Genomic DNA, 22,001 nt, shown 5'->3' on the forward strand with positions numbered 1-22,001 from the left:
ACTAATTGTGGCCATGTTGACCCTCCAAACTTCCTAATCTCATCTGCCCACCTAACTTTCTGTCGCCCCCTGCTACGCTTCCCTTCCCTCGGAATCCAGTCCGTAACCCTTAATGACCATCGGTTATCTTCCCTCCTCATTACATGTCCTGCCCATGCCCATTTCTTTTTCTTGATTTCAACTAAGATGTCATTAATGCGCGTTTGTTCCCTCACCCAATCTGCTCTTTTCTTATCCCTTAATGTTACAGCTATCATTCTTCTTTCCATAGCTCGTTGCGTCGTCCTCAATTTAAGTAGAACCCTTTTCGTAAGCCTCCAGGTTTCTGCCCCGTACGTGAGTACTGGTAAGACACAGCTGTTATAAACTTTTCTCTTGAGGGATAATGGCAACCTGCTGTTCATGATCTCAGAATGCCTGCCAAACGCACCCCAGCCTATTCTTATTCTTCTGATTATTTCACTCTCATGATCCGGATCAGCAGTCACTACATGTCCTAAGTAGATGTATTCCCTTACCACTTCCAGTGCTTCGCTACCTATCGTAAACTGCTGTTCCCTTCCGAGACTGTTAAACATTACTTTAGTTTTTTGCAGATTAATTTTTAGACCCACCCTTCGGCTTTGCCTCTCCAGGTCAGTGAGCATGCATTGCAGTTGGTCCCCTGAGTTACTAAGCAAGGCAATATCACCAGCGAATCGCAAGTTGCTTAGGTATTCTCCATTAACTTTTATCCCCAATTCTTCCCAATCCAGGACTCTGAATACCTCCTGTAAACACGATGTGAATAGCATCGGAGAGATCGTATCTCCCTGCCTGACGCCTTTCTTTATCGGGAATTCATTGCTTTCTTTATGGAGGACTACGGTGGCTGTGGAGCCGCTATAGATATCTTTCAGTATTTTTACATACGGCTCGTCTACACCCTGATTACGCAATGCCTCCATGACTGCTGAGGTTTCGACTGAATCAAAACGCTTTCTCATAATCAATGAAAGCTACACATAATGGTTGGTTATATTCCGCACATTTCTCTATCACCTGATTGATAGTGTGCATATGGTCTATTGTTGAGTAGCCTTTACAGAATCCTGCCTGGTCCTTTGGTTGACGAAAGTCTAAGGTGTTCCTGATTCTATTTGCAATTACCTTAGTAAATACTTTGTAGTCAACGGACAGTAAGCTGATCGGTCTATAATTTTTCAAGTCCTTGGCGTCCCCTTTCTTATGGATTAGGATTATGTTAGCGTTCTTCCAAGATTCCGGTACGCTCGAGGTCATGAGGCATTGTGTATACAGGGTGGCCAGTTTTTCTAGAACAATCTGCCCACCGTCCTTCAACAAATCTGCTGTTACCTGATCCTCCCCAGCTGCCTTCCCCCTTTGCATAGCTCCCAAGGCTTTCCTTACTTCTTCTGGCGTTACTTGTGGGATTTCGAATTCCTCTAGACTATTCTCTCTTCCATTATCATCGTGGGTTCCACTCGTACTGTATAAATCTCTATAGAACTCCTCAGCCACTTGAACTATCTCATCCATATTAGTAATGATATTGCCGGCTTTGTCTCTTAACGCATACATCTGATTTTTGCCAATTCCTAGTTTCTTCTTCTCTGCTTTTAGGCTTCCTCCGTTCCTGAGAGCTTGTTCAATTCTATCCATATTATACTTCCTTATGTCAGCTGTCTTACGCTTGTTGATTAACTTCGAATTTCTTCATTTCTTCGAACTTCAATTTCATTTAATATGGGTTAAAAAAGTTGCCTGCACATTATACAGTGATACACAAGAAAGGAACTGCATTCACAGTGTTGACAACAGTGTAATGTGAGAGCCAACATCATCACTACTGTCCTCACCACAGCTGTCATCACAACAGAGCGACAGAACAAGCTTTTATGTAGCTTGGCTCATTCGAAAGATAAGTTATTTCATGTGCTAAAGGTAGTCAAAACAGAGCTGTGTCAGCTGTTTTTGGTGTGTTGGAATCTTGCGTGTGTCACAAGCATGTGCTGGTGGGCTAGTTGGTTAAGGATGATTACAAAGATGGCGCCGAATAAAACAACACACGAAGAAGGGAGACAAAAAAAAAAAAATCGTCTACGTGCTTGTCTCGTGTCTCCCTTCTTCGTGTGTTGTTTTATTCGGTGCCGTCTTTGTAATAGTGTGTCACAAGGTAAACTGGTGAATCGGCTGGCAGATGTGTAGGCCACCACCCCATTTGCGATAGTAGCGGAGTTGTTCAAGGAAAGTGGAATATGAAGCGCAGGGGGCCACATGGAGGATGACATGTTGTGGCCCATAGCAATAAAGAGCTGTCTGACAGTCATGATGGTGGACATTATGTTTTAACAAATTTCCATTCGGTGAAGTTAGCCTGATATAAAATTGTGTGGCCCACACACTTCCAAAATAAATTTTACACCCTTGGGATTTATCTTGTCCCCCACACAATAATTTTTATGCACTTTGCATGCATTTCCTTTCGTTAACACTCTGCGCTCGCTTCTTTCCTATCAGTAATGGCTTGTCATGTTAATATGTGCATGCTGTCTGTCAGCTCAAAGTACCAGGTGTAGCATTAAAGATAGGAAAGACAGGCAAGATAGATGACCATTACTGTTCGGTGCCAAAATAAATCCTAAAGCAGTGGTCTCCAAACTATGGCCCACTGGCCGAATACGGTCTGGGGATGTCTTCCGACTGTACAGCAGCCAGTGGCGGTCCACCTAACGACAGCAGGCCTGCCGGTGTCTCCACCTTTAAGTGGGGCTTCTAAACAAAAGCTTGCACTATTGCGCATCTTCCAGGGAGGTGGCTTCACTGCAGTTACATGATTATATATTGTAATGACGTGGGATCGACGAGTATGCGTAGCAGCACCGCCAAGAAACGCACTTTATCAGTCGTCCAAGGGAACAACAACAACGTCTTCGTTTTTCCCCGCTTCACCTAAAAACCCGCGCGCGCTACTTCAGTGCCGTCCCCACTGGCGCATACCCGCTGAATTATGGTTCTGCCAAATATAGTTGTGTCATTTGCTCCCCCTTTAGAAAAGATCATCGTCCCGATGATAGAGGCTTGGAAAGCAGCGGTAAAGAACTGCGCAGTCTTGGCAGTCCTCATAGTACGGCTTCATACGCAGCACGTGAACGACCTCGGGTAAACGCCGTCGGCGCTTAGAACAGTGCGAGCTGTCTGGAACGACTTCGTAGTTGACGTTACTGATGCGTTGGAGAACTATGTAGGGCCCGAAGTATTTGCGTAGGACCTTTTCAGAGAGCCCACGCTGTCGAATAGGTGTCCAGACCCACACTTTGTCGCCGATGTTGTATGTTACGGCTTTGCGCCGAAGATTGTAGCGTCTGGCGTCACAGTCCTGTTGTTCGTGGATTCGCAGACGCGCAAGCTGCCTAGCTGCCTCTGCTCGGTGTGTTATCTCTTCAGCACACGTCTCGTTGTCGTCAAATTCATGAGGAAGCATTGCGTCTAATGTTGTTGTAACCTCACAGCCGTATACGAGACTGAAGGGCGTCTTGCGAGTGGTCTCTTGACGAGCCGTATTGTACGCAATGATGACATAAGGTAAAACCTCGTCCCAGTTCCTATGCTCTACATCTACGTACATGCTTATCATATCAGCCAATGTCCTATTGAGTCGTTCTGTCAGTCCGTTCGTTTGAGGGTGATACGCTGTTGTCTTCCGGTGGGTGGTACCACTTAGACGTAGAACGATATCTAAAAACTGGGCCATGAACGCAGTACCTCTGTCCGTGACGACTACTGCGGGAGCGCCATGCCTTAAAACGATGGATTCTAGAAAAAATTGTGCCGCTTCATCTGCTGTTGCCCGTTGCAGGGCACTTGTCTCGGCATATCTAGTGAGATAATCCGTGGCAACGATTATCCACCTATTACCAGTAGTAGACGTAGGGAAGGGGCCCAGAAAGTCCATGCCTACTTGTGCAAATGGTGTGGCCGGTACGTCAACAGGGTGCAGTAAGCCGGCTGGTTTGATGGATGGTGGTTTACAACGTTGGCAATCCAGACATGTCTGAACGTAACGTTTAACGACCGCAGTAAGTCTCGGCCAGTAGTAATTCTGCTGAATCCGTGCCAATGTGCGAGTGTAGCCCAAGTGCCCAGCAGTCGGCTCGTTGTGGCAGGCGTGTAAGATTTCACGTCGAAGCGGTGATGGAACAACAAGTAAGTAGTTGCTGCCGCTAGGCGAGAAGTTCTTCTTGTAGAGGACGTTGCGACGCAAGCAGTATGATGCCACCCCTCTTGCAAAGAGCCTCGGCACGCTGTTGGTTTGTCCTTTGAGGTAATCAATAAGCGGCAGCAATTCAATGTCATCCCGTTGCTGGCGTGAAAGATTGGCAATATCCACGAGTCCCAGAAAAACTGTGTCATCATCGTCTTGTGCTGCCGGCTCAACAGGAGACCAAGAAAGGCAGTCGGCGTCTGCGTGCCTGTGATGTTGTTAGGACCGTCACGTTGCAAAGTGTGTGACGCGAGGAAGATGGAGGAGACAGTGCATAATGAGCAAACACACGACAATTATATTGGACGGCACATAAACACGAAGAATATCTTAAACTAGCCCCACACATACACGGTTGTTCGTAAACAGGAAGAAAATAGTCTCACGAGGTTGCGGTTGAAGTCCGGAATGTGGTGAGGCGTAGAGTCCTTGAGGTGGGACACTCGCTGGTAGAGTGATGACCGGCGTGGAAGAGCAAACGCAGCAGCACTGGGCAGGAAAAGGTGGACGGCCCACAGCTTCGTAGACAAGAACAGGCCACTCGGTCTCCCGGTCACCCGAACCTCGCGCATAGAAGCGGGTTCCAAATGCCGGCAGGCCGACCTGAGGCCTCGTGCAAGGCAACGACCCGAGGCGCTCCTCGTCTCGACGACGGACGCTCGCTCTCTCGAACCTCGCGCGTAGATGCAGGTTCGAGGCTGCAGCAGGCCGTTCCGGGGTCTCGTGTCATGCAACGACCCGAGGCATTCCCTGTCCCGAAGACGGACGCTCGGTGAGGTGAACCTCACCGGTAGATGTGGGTTCCGCAGGCCCGGCGGCCCTAGTCGTGCCGGCGTTCCAACCATCTCCGTTGCGCAAGCGCCTTTTCATGTGCTCCACGAGCCTCCCTTTTCTTTCTTTTCTTCTTGTTGAGGACGGCTGCAATGTCGTCTGCTCTTGCGCTCGGTACTTGGTGTGTACTTCTTCACAATCACCTCCTACTTAAGAAAGTTCTTTCGTTCAAAGAACTTGAGGATACTCTATATCTGCGGGTCCACCATAGCACACACGCACCACAAGGGCATTACCACTGCACTACAGTTCCGAGCACCGCACACTCGGTACGTATGAATACACATAAAAATTACCACAGCACTACAGTGTCGAGCACCGCACACTCGGTAAGTAAGAGTACACATAAAAATTACTACAACACTAGAGTTTCGAGCACCGCACACTCGGCATGATGACAACATTAACAAGACACAATACCACGATTGAGGGTGAAAAAAAAAATCCACAAAACTAACATGCCAGCAAATGTTGTTCGACATTAAAGTTACACCGGTTTGAAGTTCGTGCTTTTGAAACACCATGTTTCCGCAGACACACTCTTTATGTGCTTGGCAACCGGCTCATATAGTCTGCGCCCACATTCTCGCTGCCTTTAATATACTCAACCGAGAAGTCATACTCCATAAGTATGAGGCTCCAACGTAAAACACGGCTGTTGATGTGCTTGGCCGACTTGATGTAAACAAGGGGCTTATGGTCGCTCTGTAATATGAACGTGCGTCTAAACAAGTAGATGAACTTTTGGACGGCCCACGTAAGAGCTAGGGCTTCTTGCTCAACTGTTGAATATGCAATTTCTCGTGGTAGTAGTCGGCGGCTTGCATATGACACCGGGTGCAGAATTCCTCCATGGCGCTGCATAAGTATGGCACCTATACTTGTTGATGATGCGTCGGTGCGGAGTACGAAAGGCTTGGATGGAGGTGCTCTCAATCTGGTGCTCTCAATATAGGTAACGTAGACAGAAGGATCTTGAGTTCATCAAAGGCTTTCTGTTCACGTTCTCCCCAAACTACTTTATTAGGGCCTCTTTTCTTGGTAAGTTTAGTAAGCGGGTAAGTTACTTCGGAATAATTGTGGACGAAGTCTCAGTAATACCTTGTAAGTCCGAGAAACGAGCGTACTTCTTTTTTCGTCTGTGGACGCTTCGCAGCCTGTATTTTGTCTAGTGTTTCGACCTGCGGTTGCATGACACCGTTTCCAACAAGGTGGCCGAGGAATTTCACTGATCTTTGACCAATTTCACTTTTTGTTGGACGAATTGTCAACCCAGATTCTCTCACTCGTAGTAGAAATGACTCAATTGTACCCACGTGTTCGTCCCACGTTTCAGTGGCAATGAGCACGTCATCGAAGTAGTAGTAAATATGTGGTATGTCTGCTACTACTTTTCTCATGAGGCGGTTGAAAACAGCTGGTGCGGTTTTAATGCCAAACGGCATGAAGTGGAACTGATATAGCCCTGATGCCGTAGCAAAAGCTGTCATTGGTTTCGACTCTTCATCCATGGGCACCTGCCATTAACCCTTATAAAAGTCAAACTTTGAAAAATACTGTGCGTTCCCCAGTCTCCCAAAGATAATATCCACCCGAGGTATAGGCTCGTTGTGATTGACCAGTATCTTGTTGAGTTGCCTGAAATCAATGCATAGACGCATTGTCCAGTCTCTTTTCTTCACGATAACTATAGGTGATTGGTAGGCGGACTCAGATGGTTCTATGATGCCTTGTCGTAGCATTTCTCCAATTTCTTTTTGTACCGCTTCTTGGGTAGCAAATGGTATTGGATAGGGCCGCATGTTTACAGGTGTATTCGTGGTAAGTTTCAGCTTACACTGGACGAGATGTGTCTTGCCGGGAACCTCGGTGAATACATTCTCGTATATGCTCAGTAGACCCGTGACTTGAGCGCGCTGGTCAGGCGAGAGCGATTCCGATAGACTCACGTTGGCCACCGATTCTTTTCCTTGAAATGGTAAACATGGTAGATCGTCATTTTCGGTATCATCAGTCTGACAAGCAGCTGACGCTTCCGGTAATGGCGGTGATATAGGTGGCTGTTCCTCATACTTTTTCAGTAGATTTATATGGAACAGTGTCATCATGGTCCCGAGGTCAATAACGTAATCGACGTCATTTCTCCTCTCAAGTACAGTGAATGGCCCTTTCCACGTAAGAATCAATTTGTTGTTGTCCGAAGGCAGCAGTAGCAAGACCTTGTCTCCAATAGCTAAATGACGTGGTCTGGCCTTCCGGTCGTAGTGTTTCTTCTGTAAAAGTTTTGCTTTTTGAAGCTCCTCCTTGGCCAAACGACAAGTGTCTTCAAGACGCTTCCGTAGCTCAACTACATACCGGTATGAAGTTATTGCGTCATCATCAATATGATCACCTGTCCATAATTCTTTCAATATCACCACGGGTCCTCTGACATAATGGCCATACAACAAGTAAAAGGGTGAAAAACCCAGACTTGACTGAGGGACTTCGCGATAAGCAAAAAGCAATGGTGCCAAGTACCGGTCCCATTTTTTCGGGCTCTCTTGACACATTCGTCTTATCATTTGTTTAAGGGTGCCGTTGAACCTCTCCACAAGGCCATTTGCCATCGGATGATATGGAGTTGTTGGCAACTGCGTAAAAAAGAGAAGACGGCTTAGCTCCTTCATCAGGCGTGACGAGAATGATGTGCCTCTGTCACTGATTATCTCCTGTGGGACTCCCACACGAGAGAACATCTCTAGAAGTGCCTCAGCTATTTTCTCTGTTTCAATGCTAGGCAGTGCCACAGCGTCAGGATACCGCGTTGCCATATCGACCATTGTCAGCACGTACTTATTCCCTTTCTCTGACATGGGAGTTAATGGTCCCACAATGTCAATGGCAACTCTCTTAAACGGGGTATCAATGACGGGAGTATTTCCCAATGGTACTCGACCTATTAAATGTTTGGGAAAAGTCCTCTGGCACGTATCACACGATTTAACAAATCGCGTGATGTCTGATTGGAATCCAGGCCAGTAGAACTCTTCGCTCACACGGTCTGTGGTTCGCTTTATTCCTTGATGTCCGGCAAGAATCCCTTCATGGGCCATTTTCATCACAATATGACGAAGGCTTCTGGGCACGACAAGCTGTTCCATTTGTTTCTTTGACCGAAGTGTGTATTTTCGGTAAAGAATTCCCTCCTTTACAAAGAATTGGACGTCAGCGAACCTAGTCTTCATCTCTTTGTCCACTGCTTCAAAGCATTTACGTAGACTGCTGTCCTCCCTTTGCCTGCTCTTCAAGTTGATTGGGCTGATGTCTAGGGGGTTTATAGCTGGTACTGGTAATGAATGCAAACCTAATCTTGTCTGTCTGGTTGCCGCTGCCACTTCCGACTTGTCCCTGGTTTCTCTAGCAGCCGATGATAAAGTGTCAGCAGAGATGGATTCATTGGTAGAACAGTTTCCACCTTCTGCTCTAAATGATTCATCCGCAGCGCTCGGTGTATAAAGATGTCTTTTCCATTCATTGTCAGGATTGGAGGCATTCCGTACACCTTTCACATTTCCCAGGACAATATCATATAAAGGATTGTCCATGCATAAAACCCTAGTCTTGCCTGTGAAGAACGGTGACGCGATCTCCACGGTTGCTTCAGGTAACTTCAACAATCTTCTGTCCAGGAGACACACCGAGGAAATTTTTCCTGTCAGCTTACTGTCTGGTACAAGGGACCTTTTGACAATAATAGAGTCACATCCCGTATCTTGCAAGACAGTAGCGGGATGTCCTTCAAGCACACCTTCGGCAGTAGGCATAAACTTTTCGTCTCGTTTAAGCGTCTGCGTTCTTCCGCGTTCCGAACTTCCGGGAACTCGATGCAAGGTCTGTGTCTCTTCGGTTACTGCCTTGGACATGTCTACTTGCTGCATCGAGCACGAAGCCTTCTCGGTACTGTTGGGTTTTTTGGAGCAGTCACCTGTCTTATGCCCAGTGCGGCGGCACTTTCCACAGACAGATGTATTTGTATTTGGACCCTTCGTATTGGTCCAGCAATCAGCAGCTCTGTGACCGCGTTTACCACAAAGAAAGCAGCGTGGTCTTTCCTTCTCTTCTTGTCGCTCAGGAGTTCGAGCTTGACCTGGGGGCTTGCTAAGTTCTCTCTCGTTTTTACCTTTGCCATGGTTGACTAATCCTTGTGCCTCCAGGTAGTGATCAGTAGCTTCCGCTAGCTTGTCAAGCCCCTGACAGTTCCTTTCTCTCAAAAAGACTGCCAGTTTCTCATGGCAAGTCAACAGGAACTGTTCTGAGACAATCTTGTCCCGCAGGGCATTATACGTCCGGTCCGTATTGGCTATTTCTTACCAGTGATCAAAATATCCCAATAGACGACCGGCAAACTGTCTACCAGTTTCGGAATTATCGGGTTTCGCCGACCGAAACTTCCTTCGGTAGCCTTCCTCCGTAAACCTGAAGCATTGCAAAAGCGTCTGTTTTAGTGTCGCATAGTCCAAGGCATGATCCGGTGCCATTCTGCCGACAACACTTAGAGCTACGCCTGTCAAACAGAAGCTTAGCGATAGGGCCCATTTGTCTTGTGGCCAGCCCTGGTTCGTTGCGACGGGCTCAAATCGTTGAATGTATGCATCCAACTCATCGCGTTTTTCGTTAAATGCTGGGATTAGTTTGTGAGGACTTTGGTAGCTCTCGGTAGCACTTGCGTGCACACTCTCTGTAAGCTTCCCAGCAGTCATGCTACCCGCTGTCGCATCCAACTCCCTCAACTTTAACTTGAGCTCGAGCACTTCCCTTTCTGCCTTTAATCTAGCTAGCGCTTCGGCATCAGCTTCTTTTGCTGCATTGTGTTCAGCCAGACGTGCTTCACGCGCTTCCCTATCGCGTGCGCGCTCTTCGTCTACCCATTGTTTCAGTGCCTGGCCAGTCAACCCCAGTTCTTTTCCAATTGCCGTAAGCTTGTCTGTCTCCATCCTCACCCGTCAGACACGCACATGCAATGTGCTGCTCTTCTCTATAGCGTAAGAGCAGTCCTGTCGCGGACGCCAGATATGTGATGTTGTTAGGACCGTCACGTTGCAAAGCGTGTGACGCGAGGAAGATGGAGGAGACAGTGCATAATGAGCAAACACACGACAATTATATTGGACGGCACGTAAACACGAAGAATATCTTAAACTAGCCCCACACATACACGGTTGTTCGTAAACAGGAAAAAAATAGTCTCACGAGGTTGCGGTTGAAGTCCGGAATGTGGTGAGGCGTAGAGTCCTTGAGGTGGGACACTCGCTGGTAGAGTGATGACCGGCGTGGAAGAGCAAACGCAGCAGCACTGGGCAGGAAAAGGTGGACGGCCCACAGCTCCGTAGACGAGAACAGGCCACTCGGTCTCCCGGTCACCCGAACCTCGCGCATAGAAGCGGGTTCCAAGATGCCGGCAGGCCGACCTGAGGCATCGTGCAGGCAACGACCCGAGGCGCTCCTCGTCTCGACGACGGACGCTCGCTCTCCCGAACCTCGCTCGTAGATGCGGGTTCGAGGCTGCAGCAGGCCGTTCCGGGGTCTCATGCCGTGCAACGACCTGAGGCATTCCCTGTCCTGAAGACGGACGCTCGGTCAGGTGAACTTCACCGGTAGATGTGGGTTCCGTAGGCCCGGCGGCCCTAGTCGTGCCGGCGTTCCAACCATCTCCATTGCGCGAGCCCCTTTTCATGCGCTCCACGAGCCTCCCTTTTCTTTCTTTTCCTCTTGTTGAGGACGGCTGCAATGTCGTCTGCTCTTGCGCTCGGTACTTGGTGTGTACTTCTTCACAGTGCCGTTTTCCTGACTTGTATGTAACAACAAAGTCGAACTCTTGGAGTCGAAGACTCCAGCATGTGAGCCGGCCGGAAGGATCTTTCCAATTAGTGAGCCAGCAGAGGGAATGGTGATCACTAACGACGGTGAAAGACCAACCATACAAATACGGACGAAATTTCAGAACTGCCCATACCATTGCGAGGCATTCTTTTTCAGTAGTGGAGTAGTTAGCTTCGGCTCGGGATAGTGTCCTACTGGCGTAAGCAATCACTTTTTCACTGTCGCCCTGCCATTGTACTAGCACTGCCCCTAGACCGACATTACTAGTGTCTGTATGCAATATCGTCGGGGCTTCCTCATCGAAGTGTGCTAATACGGGAGGTGATTGCATGCGTTGCCGGAGCTCGTGGAATGCTCACTGCTGGTCTTCGCCCCAAGTAAAAGGCATATCTTCTCGGGTGAGCTGTGTTAACGGCCATGCGATACGCGAAAAATTCGCAATAAATCGCCGGTAATATGCACAGAGTCCCAGAAAACGTTGCACGGCTTTTTTGTCTGATGGAATCAGGAAATTAGCGACGGCGGCAATTTTATCCGGATCAGGTCGGACTCCTTGGCTATTGACGACGTGACCAAGGAACTAACTAATGAAAACCAAAATGGCACTTCTCAGGCTTCAAAGTGAGACCGGCAGAGCGTATCGCTTCAAAAATAGTTTTCAGCCCTCGTAAGTGTTCGTCGAACGTTGCGGAAAAGGCAATCACGTCATCCAAGTACACCAGGTATGTTTGCCATTTGAGTCCGGAGAGTACAGTGTCCATTAGATGCTGAAATGTTGCTGGCGCTGAACACAAACCGAAAGGAAGTACCTGAAATTCATAAAGTCCGTCAGGCGTCACAAAGGCTGTTTTCTCACGGTCTCTCTCATCCACTTCGATCTGCCAATAACCGCTTTTCAAGTCCATTGAGGAAAAGTAGCACGAGTTTCGCAACCTATCCAAGGAATCATCAATACGTGGCAGTGGATAAACGTCTTTCTTTGTGACCTGATTGAGCTTCCGATAGTCGACGCAGAAGCGCAGGCTACCGTCTTTCTTCTTCACTAAAACTACAGGTGATGCCCACGGACTATTAGATGGTCGAATAACGCCATCTTCCAGCATCGTCTTCACTTGTTTTTGTATTGCTTCGCGTTCCTTTGGGGCCACACGATAAGGGTTTTGTCGGATGGGTCTGGCGTCGACATCAGTAATGATGCAGTGTTTGGTAAGTGGCGTTCGACCAACTCTTGACGCAGAGGAGAAACAGCCCTGGTACTGATTGATGAGCTCAAGAAGACGGTTCCGCTCAACGGCCGTTAACGTTGGATTAACGTCTACAATAGGTGCAGCTGTGTGGATTGTAGAGGCCGACTCCTGCGCTAAGTGGCAGTCTTGTATTTCTGTCACTTCGTCAAAATAGGTGACAGCAGTGCCTCTAACGATGTGTCGGCGCTCCTTACTAAAATTTGTCAGCAAGAGTTTGGCACTTCTGTCGATTACATTGATAAGTGCTCTGGCAAGGGACACCCCGCAATTCAGTGCTAGCGCACTGATGTGTTCAGCTACTCCAGTCCCACTTTGCAGGCTGTCACAGCGCACCTGTACGAGAGAGCAACTCCGCGGCAAAAGTATGACGTCGTCCGCGGCAATACGTAAGCGAGGTTGTTGTGGCTTCTCATGGGTGACATTATCCAAACTCGTGGCAAATGTGACGCTTCTGTCAGGGATGTCAGGGATCACGGCGCCGTACTCCCGTAGGAAATCCATGCCCAATATAAGTTCTTTACAACACTCAGTAAGGATGACGAGGGTGACGACGAAGGTTGAACTGGCGATTAAGAGTCGGGCCGTGCATTTCCCGACAGGTGTCATCAACTGACCTCCGGCGGTTCTTATGTTGGGCCCGTGCCATGGTGTCTTCACCTTCCTCAGTTTGTCAGCGACCTGTAAGCTAAGGATTGAAAAATGGGAGCCAGTGTCAACCAGAGCGGCTATTTCGTGGCCGTCAATGCAAACGATGAGTTCGGTGCTGACGATGTCAGTTATGTCTTTCGTACTTCTATCCGTCGTATTCGTCGTTGTGCTGGGCGTCTTTTTCGTCAATGTAGTCTTCACGTCGTCGTTTGTCGATAACGGGGGATGTGGAGCAGTTAGAGTATTGGCAACCTCACCCCCGGAGGTCGCTGCGGCTAGTGACGTCGGCAAAACTGCGACGAGTCGGCGAATTGTAGCGCGCCGGAGATGGAGAAGGAGAACGTGGTCGGGGCGTCGTCGTATTTTGTGGCTGACTGCTCACAGGAGTGTCGTTGTAAGTGCGTCGACCGTCGTACGGAGAATAAGCATAGTTGGCAGGAAAGCTTGGGTGTTGAGCGGCGCGATAGTTGTTCCATTTGCGGCAAACTCTATAGACGTGTCCAGCTTCACCACAATAATAGCACACCGGTCGACGGTCGACGGTGCGCCATAAATCGGTTTTCCGATGCTGATAGTTCGGCGGTAACTCTCCATGGAGCCAAGGACTGGCGTGCGCATGTAGAAAATATGGCGTTGTTTGTGCTGGCATGATCGGCGGGGTCGGTAGAGTCGACGAGGGTGACGATGTCGGCTCTATTTGTGGCGTAGGTGGTGTTGTAGTTATGGGTGTCAACGGCATTGAAGTTGCGTTGAGTGGACGGCGAACAGCCTCCGCATAAGTTAGGCGCCGCGGAACGCTCCCACAGTCTGGTGCTGAAAAAGCTTGCCGGACTTCATCCCTGACTACATCAGCAACAAAAGATAACGCTGGCGTCGGTTCCGTAGGCGCAACCACAAAGCTGAGCTGCCGAAGCTCTTCTCGCACCACTTCTCGGACAACTTCACGCAGAGACATGTCGTTACTCGCAGCCAGTACGGAAGTGTTCGCCGCCGAGTTGCTCATGTCATGCTGGCGGTATCGTTGATGCAGGGCCCGTTCAATGGCTGTAGCCTCTTTTGTGAACTGTGCCACTGTTGTCGGTGGATTTCTCACAAGGCCGGCAAACAGTTGCTCCTTCACTCCTGGCAAGAGATATTGCAGCTTTCTTTCCTCTGGCATGTCTGGGTCTGCCCTACGGAAAAGACGGGCCATGTCTTCCGAGAACATAGTAACACTCTCATTTGGCTTTTGAACGCGGATTTCAAGGAGACGCTGCGTGTTTTCCCTCCTGTCGATGCTTGAAAAGGTATCCAGCAGCTGTGCGCGGAAGTCGTCCCACGTGGCAAAGCTCCTCTCCTGGTTTACGTACCACGTATGAGCATTGTCCTTCAAATAGAAATAGGCACTCGAGAGTTTGTCCGCCGAACTGGTCTTATGGTTATACTGGGCGACGCGCTCAAACTGGTCTAGCCAATCTTGGACGTCTTCAAAGGCATCACCATGAAAGCTCTCCAGGACCACAGGATTCTGTAGTGTTACTTGCGATGGAGCTGCGGTGGCCATGTTATTTGTAGGAGGCAAACGATTTCTCGAAGTTTCTTGCAGGGGACTGGACTCGGGCGCTAAGCCTAGCAGGCGACGACTGAACCGGTGGACCGGTGTTTCGATGCGCGATGGTGATTCCGGGCTCGATCGTCGGCTCCGCGAAGGGGTGCCAAGCATGAAGAATACCCCGCACCTCCACCAGTGTAACGACGTGGGATCGACGAGTATGCGTAGCAGCACCGCCAAGAAACGCACTTTATCAGTCGTCCAAGGGAACAACAACAATGTCTTCTTCGTTTTTCCCCGCTTCACCTAAAAACCCGCGCTACTTCAGCGTTGTCCCCACTGGCACATACCCGCTGAATTATGGTTCTGCCAAATATAGTTGTGTCAATATGCTGTGATGCCACCTCAACCTGGGCAGTGCTGATGAATAAGTAGCCACGTGCGACCATCATGTGGGTAGTGCATCACACTCTCATTGGCCAGCCCTAGCCACGTCAGAATACATGCCAAAGCTTCCTTGCCTTTGTGTAGGTGCGCTGAAGGGCCCAGGAAGATTTTGTCAGCCCTTTGCCCGTAAAACTACAACATGAATAGCTATATATAGTACAAAGCTCCTTTCTTCATTCCACAGAATGCAGCAAGCTTCCGTACATAGCATGCATGGTATAGCAACAGAGAAGGACATCTTTAAAGAATCAGAAAAGACTGTATCTGCATACAGCTTGTCACAATCTGTCACAATCAATGGGAGAAAAACATGCCTGAAATTAAAAAGCAGACACGTAGGGTGAACAATAAAAGCTGCTGAATTTAGTAGATTCTCAAAGTCAACATTGTTGCACTGCAGGATTCACAAAAAGGCCCTTTATGGGAAGTACTACGTGGGCATGTCCTGTGTCCAGACGACGAAGTGGCAAGAGCCTCTCGGGATTCTCGGCAGCTGTGTATATACGCTTTGTAAATACAACATAGAAATAGTTTTATACTCGTGACATTTTGGTGGACGTGCAAAGTACGCGTCTTCGCCGCGGAGCTCCGCAGCGGACATCTCACCCAGCCTGGGACGATGCTTCCAGTGGAAGGCACCGCATCTGCAGCTGCAATGCCGACTACGCATACCCAGTACGTTGCTCTACCTCAGCCGCAAGACCCCGGCAAGTTCATCGGCCTCGATGGTGTTGAAGTGGAAGAATGGTTGAAGATGTATCAGCGCGTCAGCAAGGTGAGCAGGTGGAATCCGACCATAATGCTGGCCAATGTCGTGTTCTACCTCGACGGAACACCACGAACATGGTTTTACACACGCGAGGAAGAGTTGACCAGCTGGGACTTGTTCAAAGAAAAGCTGTCCGACGTTTTCGGTAATCCGACCGGTCGACAACAAGCCGCCAAGCAACAACTCGCCACGTGTGCTGTTACGTTTCGCCTACGACGCGCGGTATAGCCGGCGCGGATGCAACGCACGCCGGGGCTTCGTTCAAAGCGGCGGACATTTTGGCCCGTTCGGAGCTGCCGCAAAGCCTCCCCGCCAAGCGCGTCCAGGCGTGTTTCAGTGCCACGTGTCTTCGTGTGTGCGTGTGTGTGTGTGTGCCCACGCTTGTCAAAGCGCGGCAGCCGGGGAGAGGAGCTCCCCAAGTGTGAAGCGAGGAAGTCCGACCGGCGCCCGTTTGGCGGATGCGTCACTACACTCGTCTCAACCTGTCTCTCAGCGTGTCCGTGCCCAGTCACGTGCGCATCTGACGAGACGTTCCTCCTGGCCCTCAGCTGCGAGACTATAAAAGCAGCTGCCCCCGGACGCCAAGAGAGAGGCTCCGATTTCTTCTGTTGAGTTACGTGCTCTCCCGTCTCTCCACTTCGGTCGACCTGACCGCGCGCTCTTTTGCGATGCTAGAATAAACAAGTTGTTCTGTTACCAGTCGACTCATGCTTTGCCGGGACCTTCGGATGCTTCCAGTTGTGCCCCAGGCCGCCAGGCCAACGCTACCCTTGGGGCTTGCGATCCATTTGCAATAACGGGCGTCAGCACTGAGGTTCCAACAGCTGGTTGCCAGCGGTGAGATCGCGACAACGGAGGCCAGCAGTGAAGAGATGCGGTTGACTGTATGCTGAGCAGCACAACGACCATCCGGGAGCAGTGCAACGAGCCCTGTGTGATGACTGGTTGCCTGCAGCGGAACGACTGCGCTGAATTCTTGGCTGCGAGGTTTGGTGAGTGCGGGACTTTCTTCTTCTGAGTTTTGCCAGGCTTTTGTTAGTGTCAGAAACAGAGCTGGTAATTGTGGTTGTCGTTGCTGCCGGGTTAGTTTGCGGCAAGACAATAGTAGGCAGTAGAGAAAGCAGCATTCAGAGCAGCCATGGATTTGAAGTCGTTGCGCAAACCGAAATTGCTGGAGCTTGCAAGAGAGTTGGGTCTGGATGTCTCAGACAAACTCAGAAAACCAGAACTGCTAAGGGCTATTCTTGAGTTAGAAGCTGAGGATGACGAGCTGTCGGAATGCCTTGAGACCATTGAGGAGCGGGCAAAAAGACAGGAGCGTGAACGTAAAGAACAGATAGAACGAGAGCAACAAGAGAAAAAAGAAGAGCGCGAACACGCTTTGGAAATGAAGCGTCTCGAGGTAGAGATGGAACGCGCTCGTAATGGAAGTCAGGCACACGGTGCAGGAGAACGAGTATTGTTCAAAATGACTGACCTGATGCGGCCGTTTAAGCTTGGAGAGGACATTGGTTTGTTCCTGGTTAACTTTGAGCGAACGTGCGAGAAGCAGGGGTTCTCTCGGGAGACGTGGCCACAGCGCTTGCTCACTTTGTTACCCGGCGAGGCGGCCGACGTAGTCGCTCGCTTGAATAGAGAGGAGGCAGAGGATTTCGACAAAGTGAAATCGAGTCTGCTAAAAAAGTACAGGCTGTCAGCGGAGGCGTTCCGTCGGAAGTTTCGGGAAAATGAGAAAGGTAAAAGTGAGTCATATACAGAGTTTGCCTACAGGCTTATGTCAAACATGCAGGAGTGGCTCAAAGAAGAGAAAGCGTTTGGTGACCACGAGAATGTTCTGCAGTGTTTCGGGCTGGAACAGTTTTATAGTCGGTTACCTGAGAACGTGCGGTACTGGGTCTTGGATAGGCCAGACGTTAGTACGGTGGCTAGAGCCGCTGAGCTAGCCGAGGAGTTTGTGACGCGTCGGGCTCGCGGAGCTAAGGACGGTCAAAAGGGTGAATTTGGCTCCAAGTTTGAGAGGCCGAAGTTCACGCCCATGAGAGCAAAGGGGGACACACGTAGTGCGGATGCGAGTGAAAGCAGTCCGACCGAACGTAAGGAGACGGCGGCAACCGAAGCCGAACGCAGAAAGCGGTTCGAGACGAGGCAAGCGCGCGTTTGTTATACGTGCCAGAAGCCGGGTCACTTTTCGGCGCAGTGTCCGGAAACAAAAACAAAAGTCGTGTTTTTGTCATTATGCAGCACTGACGAGAACATGAAGCTTCTCGAGCCTTACATGCGAGACCTCCTCGTGAACGGGAAAGAGTGCCGAGTGCTTCGCGATTCCGCAGCTACGATGGATGTAGTTCACCCCTCTTACGTAGAACCCGATATGTTCACCGGCGAGTGCGCATGGATCAAGCAAGCCGTGGAAGCTCATAGCGTGTGTCTGCCCGTTGCAAAAGTGCTTATTGAGGGACCTTTCGGAGCGCTTGAGACGGAGGCCGCAGTGTCATCTATGCTGCCCCCCCAGTACCCGTACCTATTTTCGAACAGGTCCGATCACCTCCTGCGCGAGAAGGGGCTTTTGTTTGGTGAGGCTAGCGTTCAGGCCTTAACCAGATCGAAGGTTCGGGAGCTCGCTGCAAAGGCGGTAGTTGCGGGGCCGACGTTGTCGTACGATGAGAAAGGGTCAGAGGCGCAGCAAGCTGATATTCAGAGCACGCCCGAACTGAATGAAATTGAGCCTGTAGCGTTAAAGGCACCAGCTACTGGAGAGGAAATTCCCGATGCGGGAAAGTTAGAAGAGCTATCTGCAGATTTGCTCATCGCGCCTACGTCAGACGGACTTAATAGGTTGCTAAAAGTCAGCCGGTCGGCTTTGATAGCCGAGCAAAAGAAGGATGGCAGCCTAGAAAACATCCGCTGCATTGTCAAGGAAGGTATCGCCAAGAAAAATGCTCGCTTTGTGGAAAGAGGTGGGGTCCTGTACCGGAAGTATCTAGACCGCAGGGGAGTGGAGTTCGATCAGCTGATCGTGCCTCAATGCTATCGTCAGGATCTGTTGCGCTTGTCGCATGGGGGTTCGTGGTCCGGACACCTAGGAGTTAAGAAAACTAAGGACCGTCTCTTGCAAGAGTACTATTGGCCAGGGTGTTTTCGGGACGCAGACCACTTTGTGAAGACATGTGACACCTGTCAGCGGGTGGGCAAACCAGGGGACAAATCGAGGGCGCCGTTGAAGTTGGTACCTATCATTACGGAGCCTTTTAGACGGCTCGTTATTGATACAGTGGGACCTCTGCCGGTAACAACCACGGGGTACAGACACATTTTGACTGTGATTTGCCCAGCGACAAAGTTCCCTGAAGCAGTACCGCTTAAGGAACTCAGCTCAGTTGAGATAGTCAATGCACTACTGTCCATATTTGCGCGATTTGGGTTTCCTGCGGAAATCCAATCAGATCAGGGCACAGTGTTTACTAGCGCTTTGACGACAGCCTTTCTCGAAAGGTGCGGGGTAAAGCTGTTACACAGCTCAGTGCACCACCCCCAGTCGAATTCCGTTGAGAAACTCCACTCCGTCATGAAGCGCGTGTTGAGAGCATTGTGGTTTGACCAAACTGACTGGGAGCTGTGTCTGCCTGGGGTGAAGTTTGCATTAAGGACCGCGCCGCATGCGGCTACGGGGTTTTCGCCAGCAGAGCTAGTGTACGGTCGCTCGCTGCGATCTCCGCTTCGCATGCTTCGAGACGGATCACTGCCCTCTCCAATGGCTGCAGACCATCTCTTCCACAAATGGCCGCCTCCTGCGCTGGAGCCTCGCTTTGCAACAACATTCCTTTGAGGTGCGTTACAAAAAGGGGAGTCTCAACGGTAACGCCGATGGCTTAAGTCGAAGCCCCTAACGTAAGAATCAGCCTCAAAATTGTTTGTTACTGATGTTTTTCTTCCTGAGGCAGGATTTTTAACATATTGCTTTTGTGTAGTGTTTCAAAGTGATGATGTGCTTTCTAGTGCAATTTTCCAATTTGTGGACGCGTTCTGAGTGCTGCTAAACTACTGTGAGGAACTAGGCAGTAGTATAAAAGGGGAAGGAGCCTGGCAGGGCTTAGTGAGGGTTGTGCCATGCTTGCTGACTGAGCGGTTGACTTTCGGCGTAGTTCTAACGCTTGCTGGGAACGAGAACAAAAATGTCAACTCTCCCGAAGTCACTTTGCAGTGTCCTGTGTGAACCTGAACGAGAGAACGAGGCCTTCTCTGTGCGCTGCGCTCAAGAAACGCCGAAGGACGACCGACTTCGGTTATGAGCATCATCAAGCGACATCCCTCCGGACAGCGGATGCAGTCCCCTGAACATCGGGATCTCCTTCCCCCGGCGGGGCGGTCTGTTACGTTTCGCCTACGACGCGCGGTATAGCCGGCGCGGATGCAACGCACGCCGGGGTTTCGTTCAAAGCGGCGGACATTTTGGCCCGTTCGGAGCTGCCGCAAAGCCTCCCCGCCAAGCGCGTCCAGGCGTGTTTCAGTGCCACGTGTCTTCGTGTGTGCGTGTGTGTGTGTGTGCCCACGCTTGTCAAAGCGCGGCAGCCGGGGAGAGGAGCTCCCCAAGTGTGAAGCGAGGAAGTCCGACCGGCGCCCGTTTGGCGGATGCGTCACTACACTCGTCTCAACCTGTCTCTCAGCGTGTCCGTGCCCAGTCACGTGCGCATCTGACGAGACGTTCCTCCTGGCCCTCAGCTGCGAGACTATAAAAGCAGCTGCCCCCGGACGCCAAGAGAGAGGCTCCGATTTCTTCTGTTGAGTTACGTGCTCTCCCGTCTCTCCACTTTGGTCGACCTGACCGCGCGCTCTTTTGCGATGCTAGAATAAACAAGTTGTTCTGTTACCAGTCGACTCATGCTTTGCCGGGACCTTCGGATGCTTCCAGTTGTGCCCCAGGCCGCCAGGCCAACGCTACCCTTGGGGCTTGCGACCCATTTGCAATAACGGGCGTCAGCACTGAGGTTCCAACAGTGCCTAAACTGCTACCGAGTCGTATGTCTCCTACATTCAGGACGTCCTAGCCCTCTGTCATAAAATCGACATGTCAATGCCAGAGGCAGAGAAGGTTGGACACATTATCAAAGGCATTGCGGACGATCCATTCAACTTCCTGGTCTTTAGAAACTTGTCGACTGTCGATGCCATCATGAAGGAATGCCGCCATTTCGAGCAGGCGAAGAGTCGCCGTATATACAATCAGTTTACTAGGCTTCCAAATACTGCAGCGACCTCTTCCTGTACCGACCCCACCAGCTGATCTAGCTCACCACCTCCAAGCGAAAACGTGACCCGAATTGTACGCCGCGAACTCGAAGCAGCGTTTCCTGCCTCGCCTCAACAGACATCTTGGAACAACACTGCTGAGACGATATCGCTGATCCAGTCCTTGGTTCACCAGGAAATCGCTAATATGGGTCTTCCCAGTGCCTGCTCCTTGAGTCGCCCTGACACCCGCCCTGCTCCTATGACTCGGTCCTATCGCAGTGCACTTCACAGTGTCCGTTATCCCTACACTACCAGGAATCCATCGGACTGGTGTACACCTGATGACAAGCCGATCTGTTTCTGCTGCAGCCGAATCGGTCAAGTTTCCCATCACTGCCGGAACCGCCGGCCATCCCCTCCTCGAAACACCTTCCGGAATTCAAGTTCACCCCGAAGTTCCTCACCCCATCGCTTCTACGACGCTTCCGACGCCACTACCTCGACTCGCCGCTATGCTCGCTCGCCCTCACCTCAACGTCGGCAGCCACATCTGCCCCAGCTTCACCACTCGCCCTCGCCGACTTACCCAGGACCGTCCCAGCAGGAAAATTAGGCAATGCGGCACCTGGAGGTGGTGCTGCAATACCGGATTCGCCGCAAAATCCTCCTTTTACGCTGTTTACAAGATATAACCTTCTTGACGTCAAAGTTGATGTCACACCCGTCACAGCACTCATAGATACAGGAGCACACATATCGATTATGACCAGTCGCCTACACCACTATTTAAAGAAAATTGTTACGCCTGCTGTTACTCCGTTCGTACGAATTGCCAACGGTAGCACGGTGGCCGTGGTCGGAATGTGTACTGCACGTGTGAGCATTTCCGGCCGCCATACTGTCGTCCTTTTCACTGTGCTTGATCAATGTCCCCATGACCTCATACTAGGCCTAGACTTCCTCTCTGCTCATTCAGCGCTCATCGACTGTTCCTCAAGTACTGTGCGTCTTGACTTGCATCTAGTGGATGTTCCTCCAACACCACACGAAATTCGCCTAAGACCTACTGATTTTGTTCACGCTCCACCAAAGGTGTTGACATACATCGAAATGTCGCCTTCTCCGCCAGTGCCCGATGGTGATTACATCTCCACTCCCATAACTGCCATCATT

General features: G+C 50.3%; 1 protein-coding gene across 2 annotated transcripts in view; it reads right to left on the reverse strand.

Moving 5' to 3' along the window:
- The window catches only part of LOC126521192 (intermembrane lipid transfer protein VPS13A-like), an 820,642-nt gene that overhangs the window by 6,741 nt on the left and 791,900 nt on the right, over positions 1 to 22,001 (reverse strand). The window lies entirely within an intron of this gene.

Source organism: Dermacentor andersoni, chromosome 6, assembly GCF_023375885.2.
Source record: "Dermacentor andersoni chromosome 6, qqDerAnde1_hic_scaffold, whole genome shotgun sequence".
NCBI classification, from domain to species: Eukaryota; Metazoa; Arthropoda; class Arachnida; order Ixodida; family Ixodidae; genus Dermacentor; species Dermacentor andersoni.